Genomic DNA, 10,288 nt, shown 5'->3' with positions numbered 1-10,288 from the left:
GAAATGCAAATCAAAACCACAATGAGATATCATCTCACACCCACCAGAATGGCCATTATCAACAAAGCAGAAATGACAAGTGCTGGAGAGGATGCAGTGAAAGAGGCACACTTATCCACTGTTGGTGGGAATGTCAAATGGTGCAACCACTGTGGAAGCAGTTTGGCGGTTCCTCAAAAAGCTGAATATAGAATTGCCTTATGACCCAGCAATACCATTGCTGGGAATCTACTCAAAGGAATTAAGGGCAAAAACTCAAATGGACATTTGCACACCAATGTTTATAGCAGCGTTATTTACAAGTGCAAAGAGATGGAAAGAGCCAAAATGTCCATTGACAGACGATTGGCTAAATAAACTGTGGTATATACATACGATGGAATATTATGCAGCTTTAAGACAGGATAAACTTATGAAGCATGTAATAACATGGATGGACCTAGAGAACATTATGCTGAGTGAGTCTAGCCAAAAACTAAAAGACAAATACCGTATGGCCCCACTGATGTGAACCAACATTCGAGAATAAACTTGGAATATATCATTGGTAACAGAGTCCAGCAGGAGTTAGAAACAGGGTAAGATAATGGGTAATTGGAGCTGATGGGATACAGACTGTGCAACAGGACTAGATACAAAAACTCAAAAATGGACAGCACAATAATACCTAATTGTAAAGTAATCATGTTAAAACACTGAATGAAACTGCATCCGAGCTATAGGTTTTTGTTTTGTTTTGTTTTTACTAGTATTACTTTTATTTTTTTCTCTATATTAACATTCTGTATCTTTTTCGGTTGTGTTTCTAGTTCTTCTAAACCGATGCAAATGTACTAAGAAACGATGATCATGCATCTATGTGATGATCTTAAGAATTACTGATTGCATATGTAGAATGGTATGATTTTTAAATGTTGGGTTAATTTCTTTTTTTCCATTAATTAATAAAAAAAAAGGAAAAAAAAGATTCACTGCTAAGCCAGTCTTCATAAAAATTAAAATCTTTTCCTCTTCATTAGACACTATTAAAAGTAAATAAGGATACCACACTCTGGGTCATCAAGAACTCATATACAGACTATTTGAAACACCCTTACAACTGAAAAATATGAAGTCAAACTACACAACAGAAAACAGATAATTGATGAAATAGAATCCCCACAAACCACAATTTGTGAATGTCCAATAAATGCATCAAAAGTTCTCAACAATATTAATTATCAGGAAAGGATGAAAGAATTGCCAGCCACGATTTCTATATATACAAAACTGTCTTTCAAAAATGAGGGAAGAATTGAGACATCCTCAGATCAAGAGAGAATTTGGTGCTTGCTTTGGCAGCACATATACTAAAATTGGAATGATACAGAGAAGATTAGCATGGCCCCTGTGCAAGGATGAGTCGCAAATTCATGAAGCATTACATATTAAAAGAGAGAGAGAGAGAGAGATAATTTGTCACCATTATAGTGGCCTTCCTAGAATTGCCAAGGGAATTTCTGCAGGTTGAAAGCAAAGGACAATAGAAAATTGATGAAGCCACATGAAGAAATAAATATCTTAGTAAAGATAATGACATAGGTATATATAGATGCCAGTGTCATTGTATGATGATTTGGTACTCTATTTTTTTCTTCCTAATGGACCTAAAGAGAAATGCATAAAATGTGATGATATATCAATGGTTTTGGATTGAAAATGATAAATATTTGATATGAAAAAAGAATTTTGTATAGTTGGAGGGTATAGAACATACTTTATGCATGCTCTTGAGGTGTTAAATTGGCAATGAAGCAATCAAGATTGTTATAGAGTTAGGTTGCTAAAGTTAAGCTCCATTATAACAACAAGGAAAATGTCAGAGAATATGAAACTTCAGGCTACCAGGCTGGGTCACAGGGGCTACGGTGATTTAATACATTATGTAGGGTTTCTGTTTGGGGTGATGGGAAAGTTATAGCAGAGGGTGGTGGAGAAGGTATTACACTGCAGTCAGTGTGATGAATCCCACTGCTTTGGAAGGGTTGGCATAAGGAGATTTATGTTGTGTACGTGTCTGCAAAATTTTAGAAAATGCATGGCAGCAATTAAACAGATAACGAAAATGCAATGAAATGCATTGTACTGGAAGACATCTAATAATGGAGGCAAAAAGGCTCAAAAGGACATTATTGGAATATAAGAAAAAAATTGGAAGGTAGGCTGTAAAGCTTTACATTAACATTAAATTTCTTGAACTTGACAACTGCACTTAGGCTGATTACATAAGTGAATACACGTGTTCGTGAGCAATGTACATGTATTCAAGGGGTGTGATGTGTGCACGTGCTCCCTGGTGTTCAGAACACAGATAGACAGAATGATAGATAGAGGGATAGAAAAATAGATTCATTGTGGGTAGAATGACACAACAATGGTGGTAATGCTGGGTAACCGGAGAAGTTGGGGTATGTTGGAATTTGTGCTTGCATAATCCTGAAAGATTAAAATTCTTTCAAAATAATAAGTTAAAAAATACACATAGAGCTCTACAATGCAAAGGGTGAATGAACACTAATGCAAACGATGGGCTTTAGTTAAAATAATGTGTCAATATTGGTACATCAATTGTAACAAGTGATCCACACTAAAATGAGATGATGCTGTAACAGGGGAAACTTACGTGGCTGACAGTGGAGGGAGAGTGTCAAGAATGCTCTGTATTTTCTGTACAATTTCTCTGTATCCTATAACTACTTAAAAATGCATATAAAAACTTTAAAACACTAAAGAACAATGAATCAGTAATCATCAGATGCCTGCTCACTGGCCTTAGCAAAGAATACTGATATGCCCCTCTCAAGGTTGGATTTAAGAAATGTATTTTTTATCTCTTTCCTCCAGATCCATGAGCTGATGTGCACTAGGAATGAATCATGTGTCCCCCACCACCACCACACCCTGGCAGCGGGGACATGGAACCACCCAAAGCTGTGGGGCTCCTTCCATCTATTCAGGATGCTGCTGCACTCCTTGTCCTGCTTGGAAGACAGACTGAGCTCTAACGTGTCCCTCTGGAGAAGACAGTAAGTGGTCGAGGCTGCAGCTCCTGTGAGAGGCATTGGGAGAGTCTAGGAATTTGACAGTGTTTCCATGAGTCGCCTGGAACAGCCGCACAAGGCAAGTGAGTGAGGACAAGACCTGAGAGAGGACAGCGGCACAGCTGTAAGAGCTGAAGGTCTGCCGGAACCCAGGTTGAACTTTGGTCCACCACTGTGGCCACAGCCTCCCCTGGGCCATCGGACATTGTGAGCCTTGATGCATGCTGGGTACACTGGGGGAAGGGCCACCTGTCTACAGCCCTCATATCATTTCCTTTCCTCACTTTATTCTCTCTCTCAGTGTCTGCCTTTTAAGGGGAAATGGCCACAATATTTAGCTGAATTTATCAAAGCGTGAATCCACCATAGACACAGCCCTGCCATACCTAATAGGACTGGATTCCTATTTCCCTTTCATTATCTGAAGCCCTTTTTCTACTCTTGAATGTTGAACTGTTGAATTTGGAATCAGAGAATTGGTGTCTGCAACCACCTCACAAAGTTCTCTCTGGAGGCCATTGCTGAGTGGGAGACCCTGTCTTCTCTAGTCATGGACATGGTTCTTAGATTGCTAAACTTAGTGTTACTGACAAGGCAGTTGAGAGAGTATACAAGATATTAAAACATAAAATAATAAGCAGAAGCAAATTTAGTGACCATTAAAAAATTTGACCTTATGCCTTTTATATAATAGAGCATGAAACCAAATGTTTTCTGTAATAATCTTATCTTTGGTCATGTGATTTTCATATAAACTTGAAGTGTTAATTTACCAGAAAATATTGCCATTATAAAGTTGCATAAACTTCCATATTAAGTCTCTAGAGCTTTAAACAATTCCATTCTTACTGTGAAATAAATAATTTCTAAGCTCCATATTTCAGCCTAGGATTCAATTCTTCACTCACCTTTTCACTCTCTTGTGACCTTGTTGGACATTTTGGGAAATTGGCTTCAGTGACAGTAGGTGCTGAGTGACCATGGACACCTTCCCCTGTGAAGCAAGTCTCTAGCCCTCATCTCTGTATTTCTGGGCTTGAATAACTGGTTTTCAAGTCAACCTCAGTTTTCCCAAGACCAGGGACAAGTGCTTGTCCTGGGGAGGCAGACTCCAAGGGAAATCTCTCAGGGGCAATTAAACATGGCTCTGTGGTTCATTACCAATGCTTTCCACAAATTAGGTGCTGAGGATAGAGTTGGGCAATTTGAGCTTCAACTTCTAAGGCCAAGAGCAGCTCAGCACAGAAGCATATCTTTCTAACAATACTTTCCTTGTTCTTTTTCTTGACAGCATCACCTTTTAATTTTCAGGCATTCCTATGTAGAAAAATTCACTAACCTTCAATCCAATTCACTTAAGTCTACTCTGTCTTAAATTTGTATTCTATTAATTGTATATATTATTAAAATTACACATACCATGCAAAATATTCTGTATGTATTTTTGTTTTTTATGCATCTTTTCTCCCTACATTTAAGCAATAGGAGTAATTGCTTATATTTCCATTCAGCACCCCTTTACCATTTCATTAAAAAATACTTTTATAGCTAAAAACAACATACAACCTAAAAACATTCTTAACATACAAACACTATGTCATACATGTATGTTGTATACAAACACTGGCTCACAATATCATCACATAGTTGTGTATTCGTCGCCATGATCATTTTTTTGCACATTTACATCTCTCCAGCAAAAGAAAGGAAAAGGAAAAAGAAAAAACTCATCCATACCATACCCCTTACCCTCCTTCTCATGGACAATTAGAGTTTCCATCCACCCAATTTATTTTAACCTTTTTCCCCCTATTATTGTTTTTTTTAATCCATATTTTTGCTCATCTGTCTATACCCTAGATAAAAGAAGCATCAGATACAAGGTTTCACAATCACACAGTCACACTGTAAAAGATAAATCATTATACAATCCTCTTCATGAAACAAGGCTACAGGAACATAGCTCTACAGTTTCAGGTACTGTAGCCGCTCCAATTCATGATAAACTAAAAGGGGTATCTATATAATGTGTAAGAGTAACCTCCAGGATAACTTGTCAATCAGTTTGAAATCTCTCAGCCATTGACACCTTATTTTTTCTCATTTCTCTCTTCCCCTCTTTTGTCAAGAATGCTTCCTCAATGCCATGATGCTGGGTTGCAGCTCATCCAGGGACTGCTGTCCCATGTTGCCAGGGAGATTCACACCCCTGGGAGTCGTGTCCCACATAGGGTGGAGGGCAGTGAGTTCACCTGTTGAGTTAGATTAGAGAGAGTGGCCATATCTGGGCAACAAAAGGGGATGGCTCTTATGCATAATTATAAGTAGGCTTGGCTTATCTTTTCAGGAATAAGTTTCATATGGGTGAACAACAAGACTGAGGGCTCAGCTTATTGATTTGGTTGTCCCCATTGCCTGCAAGAATATCAGGAATTTGCCAAATGGGGAGGTTGAATATTTCCTCCTGCTTCTCTAATCCCCCAAGGGGACTTTACAAATGCTTCTTGATTCACTGCCTCAATTACTCTGGGATACATTGGGGCATCATATTCTCCTGGAGAAACCAACTAGATTTCATTTTTTATTCAAGATTCCTTAAGGTGTTGAACTAAACAGACCATACAAGTCAAATTAGGTAATGTGTTACCCAAAATGCAAAATTTGTATCCAATAAACATCTCTCCCTTTCATTTCACATAGAAATTGAAGTTTTAAAATATAAACCATGTCATCCTTTGTTGCGGACAGATGAGACAGAGGTCACATGCTCGCTGCAGAGATATTGCAAATCTGTCTCTGTGGGAATAGGCACCTGATGTCCTGGAAAGACTCGAGTGTTGCAAGGTTGCTTGGGTCTGGGGAAGTAGGATGCCTTGGGAAACATGTGCAACTTTTGACTCATCTGGCCACAAGGAAGCAGGTGGTTCAGCTCCTGCTTCCTCCTTCCTGTTCTTCAGTTACATTTTTGAGTTTCTTTATCTTGCAGCCCTGTAAAATAAACACTGCTGATCCTCTCGGAGTTTTTGCATCTCCATCTGAGCTTAGAGTCCCCCTGGTCCCAGCTTTAATTATATCTTTGTCTCCTGTGTTTCTTTCTCAATTCCCCATCACCTCCCTTTAGTCTTGACACTGAGCCGCACTGGTCACAGCAATCCTTCACTCTCTACTCTGATCTACCCCAGTCCTATCCAGATCAGCTTCATTCATATCTCTAGTTGAAACCTGATCCCTTTTTAAATGGTTCCTGTATGAGGTAGTGCTCACTTTCTTTGCTTCAGAGCTTTAACTCTGAGTCTCAGTTGCCACATAAACACCCAAAGTTGCTGGGAATGACCAGTTCCTAGGTAATATACAATCTGCTCAGTATCTTAGTATTTAGAAATAACAGTTACAACATCTGAATATATGTGACTGCTGTAAGAGCTCACAATCTAGGACCCTTTACTAAAGGCCCCAACCTGATAACCCAGTCTTGACTTGAGTTCACTGAGTTTTCATATTATATTAGTCCATATGAGTGAGGTGTGATAATGTTTGACTTTTTGTTTCTGACAATTCATTCAATACAGTCTTTAAGCTTCATTCGTCTAGTTGCATGTCCCTTAGTAGTCCCTTGGATGCAGACACTACAGTTCCCCCTTCCACTCCTCAGTTGTTGTACACTTATGCCACCTCCATCTGCTGTGAGTCATGAACAGTGCTGCCATAAACATCAGTGTGCAAATGCCCAGGTGTATACTGACCAATGGGGTTTCAGAATCATATGGCAAACCCACCCTTAGCCTCCTATGGAATCACCACACTGCCCTCCAAGGGACTGCATCTCTCAGTTTCTGCACTGATGGTAAATACGTACGTGTCTTTTCCCACATTTTCTCTAGCATTTGTTTCTCTCAGTCCATTTTTAAACAGTTTTATTTGCACATCATACAATCCGACCTAAGTAAATAGGCATGCTTTCATCACCATAATCTCTATGAGGACATTTCCTTTAGTTCCACAAAGAATCCATACTCTTCACCCATGCTCCCCACCTGTTGATATTTAGTTTTGGCATAATGCCTTTGTTGCATTCAGTGGAAGCATATTAAAATATTACCGTTGACCAAAGACCCTAGCTTGCATTGATCATACTTTGATTTGCTTGGCAAAGTCTTTTGAAGCACTGAAATATTCAATTTTGAGTAGTTCCCATTTATCTATTTTTTATTTTCACTACTTGCGCATCGAGTGTAAAGTCTAGAAACTACAGCCTATCACTAGATATTGAAGATGTTTCTCTTCATTTTCTTCTAGGAACTTTATGGTACCGATTCTTAAACTGAGGTATTAATTAATTTTGAGTTAATTTTTCTATAGGGTGTGAGTTACAGGTCCTCTTTCAATCTTTGGGTTATAGATATAGGGTTCTCTGAACACCATTCATTGAAGACACTATACTGTCCTTGTTGAGTGGACTTGGGATCCATGTCAAAAAACAATTGATAATAGAACTGAGAAAGTATTTGTGCATGTTAATTAAATTCTATTGTCGTTATGTTCATCTTTATACCAGTAATGCGCTGTTTTGATCATGGTGGCTTTATTATATGCTTTAAGGAAAGGAATGTAAGGTCTCCCTTACATTCAAGATGTTTTTGGCTCTTCTAGGACCCTTTCCCTTTCAAATAAAATTGACAATTGTCCTTTCCATGTCTGCAAATTAGACTGCTGCAATTTTGATTGGCATTGCATTGAATCTGCAGATCAATTTGCATGGAATTGATATCTTAACCACATTGATCTTTCCAGTCCTTGAAAATGGAATGTCTTTCCATTTTTTTAGGTCTTCTTTGATTGCTTATAGCAATGTTGTGTTGTTTTCTGTGAACAAATCCTCTATGACCTCAGTTGTGTTTATTTTAGACTTTACATACATTGTGCCAGTTGTAAAAAGGAAAAAAAATAGATAAATGGAAATTACTCAAAATTTCTACTTTGCAGAAATGGAAAAGATAATTATCAATTTTATTTGAAAGGGAAAATGTCCTAGATGAGTTTAAAACATGTTGAAAAAGAAGAACAAGTGGAAGGTCTTACATTCCTAATTTTAAAGCATACTTTGCTTCACTTAGTTTTTATTATGAACTGCATTTTTTTCCTTGCTTACCTCTTTGGATCCCTCATTTCTAGAGTATAGAAACACTTGATTTTTACACGTTAGTATTGTATCTCACCAATTTGCTGAACACTTTAATTTACTAAAGTATCTTTGTTGTCATGTTTTCAGAATTTTCTAATATAGGATTATGTCATCAACAAATAGTGACAGTTTTACTTATTCCTTTCAAAATTGGATGTCTTTTCTTTCTTTTTCTTGCCTAAGTGCTCAGCGGAACTTGTAGCATGAACCACCGTGGACACCCTTGTCTTGTTCCTAATCTCAGAGGGAAAGCTTTCAGTCTTTAGCAATTGAATATAATGTTCCCCGTTGGTTCTTCTAGATGCCCTTTATGATATTGGGGAAGTTTCCTTCCATTAATAGTGATCTACGTATTTTTCTCATGAATGGGTGCTGGATTTGTGAAATGCCTTTCTGCCATCAGTTGAGAGGAGCATGTGCTTTTTTCCTTTTGATTCATTAATGTAGTGTGTTACATTATTCATTTTCTTGAGGTGAACCACCCTTGCATACCTGGAATAAAACCCACTTGGTCATGGTGTATTATTTTTTAATTGTTGTTGGTTTCAATTGGAAAGTATTTTTTGAGTATTTTTGCATCTGTATTCATTAGAGAGATTGGTCTAAAGTTTTCTTGTCTTGTAGCATCTTTAGCAGGCTTTGGTATTTAGGATGATGCTGGCTTCCTTGAGTGAGTTAGGTATTGTTCCTCTTCTTCAATTTTTGGAAGAGCTTGGATAGTAATGGTGTTGATTTTTCTTGGGGTATTTCATAAAATACACCATGAAGACATCCAGTCCTGGGGTCTTCTTTATTGGTATATTTTTCTTTCTTTTTTTTCCCTAGCATTTTTTATTGCATAGTATAATATATCTATACAGCAAAGAAATAAAAAAGCAATAGTTTTCAAGCACTCTTCAACAAGTGGTTTCAGGACAGATCCCAGAGTTTGTCATGGGCTACCATACAATCTTCTCCTATTTTCCTCCTAGTTTCCCCAGAATATAGGAGGCTAGAGGGCTTAAATCATTTTTTAATCATCACAATCGACTTTTTTCCCTTCTTTTTTTGTGGACAATAACATATATACAAAAAATTTATAAATTCCAAAAAAGCACCACAATTAGTAGTAGAACATATTCCAGACTTTGGCATGGGTTACAATTTCACACTTTTAGATTTTTACTTCTAGTTGCTCAAAAATACTGGAGACTAAAAGAGACATCAATTTAATGATTCAGCATTCATATTCATTTGTTAAGTCCTATCTTCTATGTATAATTCCAGCATCACCTTTGATCTTTCCATACCTCTCTTTGGGATTGTTTGAGCTATGACAATTCTAAATTTTTGCTATTGGAAGGGTCTGTCACTGATATGGGGTAGGGAGATGGAATGATTGGATGTTCTTGAGACGTTGGGCTAGGTTTTAGGATTTATCAGGACCAGGGGCCCATCTGGAGGTTGTAGGTTTCTGGAAAGTTCTCTATGCCTGGAGCCCTTTTATAATCTTGTATATTGCCCTAGGTATTGTTTAGGATTGGCTGGAATGGTCCTGGTTGGGCATTGGCAGGTTATGACAGGTAGCAAGGTCTACCTGAAACTTGCATAAGAGCTACCTCCAGAGTAACATCTCGACTCTATTTAACTCTGTCTGCCACTGATACTTTATTAATTACACATCTTTTCCCCCATTTGGTCAGGATGGAATAATTGATCCACAGTGCCAGGTCTGAACTCATCCCTGGGAGTCCTCTCCCATGTGATCAGGGAGACTTTCACCCCTGAATGTCATGTCCCACATAGGGGGGAGGGCAAAGGTTTCACTTGCAGAGTTGGGCTTAGAGAGACTTAGGCCACATCTGAGCACCAGCAGAGGTCCTCCAAAAGTAACTCTTAGGCATGCCTATAGGTAGTCTAAGCTTCTCCACTACTACGTAAGCTTCACAAGAATAAGTATCATCATCGAGGGCATGGCCTATTGATTTGGGTGTCCCTAAAGTTTGACGTAGTATCAGGGGATTCCCTGAAGGTAAGGTTTAATAAT

At 38.1% G+C, this 10,288-nt stretch overlaps 1 non-coding gene across 1 annotated transcript; it reads left to right on the top strand.

The window, feature by feature from the left end:
- The first annotated feature begins 1,325 nt into the window (after positions 1-1,325).
- On the top strand, positions 1,326-1,432 carry LOC143685300 (U6 spliceosomal RNA). The gene has a single exon (XR_013176546.1). It is a non-coding gene; the product is annotated as a U6 spliceosomal RNA (small nuclear RNA).
- Positions 1,433-10,288: the final 8,856 nt, after the last annotated feature.

This window comes from Tamandua tetradactyla, chromosome 5 (assembly GCF_023851605.1).
Source record: "Tamandua tetradactyla isolate mTamTet1 chromosome 5, mTamTet1.pri, whole genome shotgun sequence".
NCBI classification, from domain to species: Eukaryota; Metazoa; Chordata; class Mammalia; order Pilosa; family Myrmecophagidae; genus Tamandua; species Tamandua tetradactyla.
This window is presented reverse-complemented; position numbering and strand designations above follow the sequence as displayed.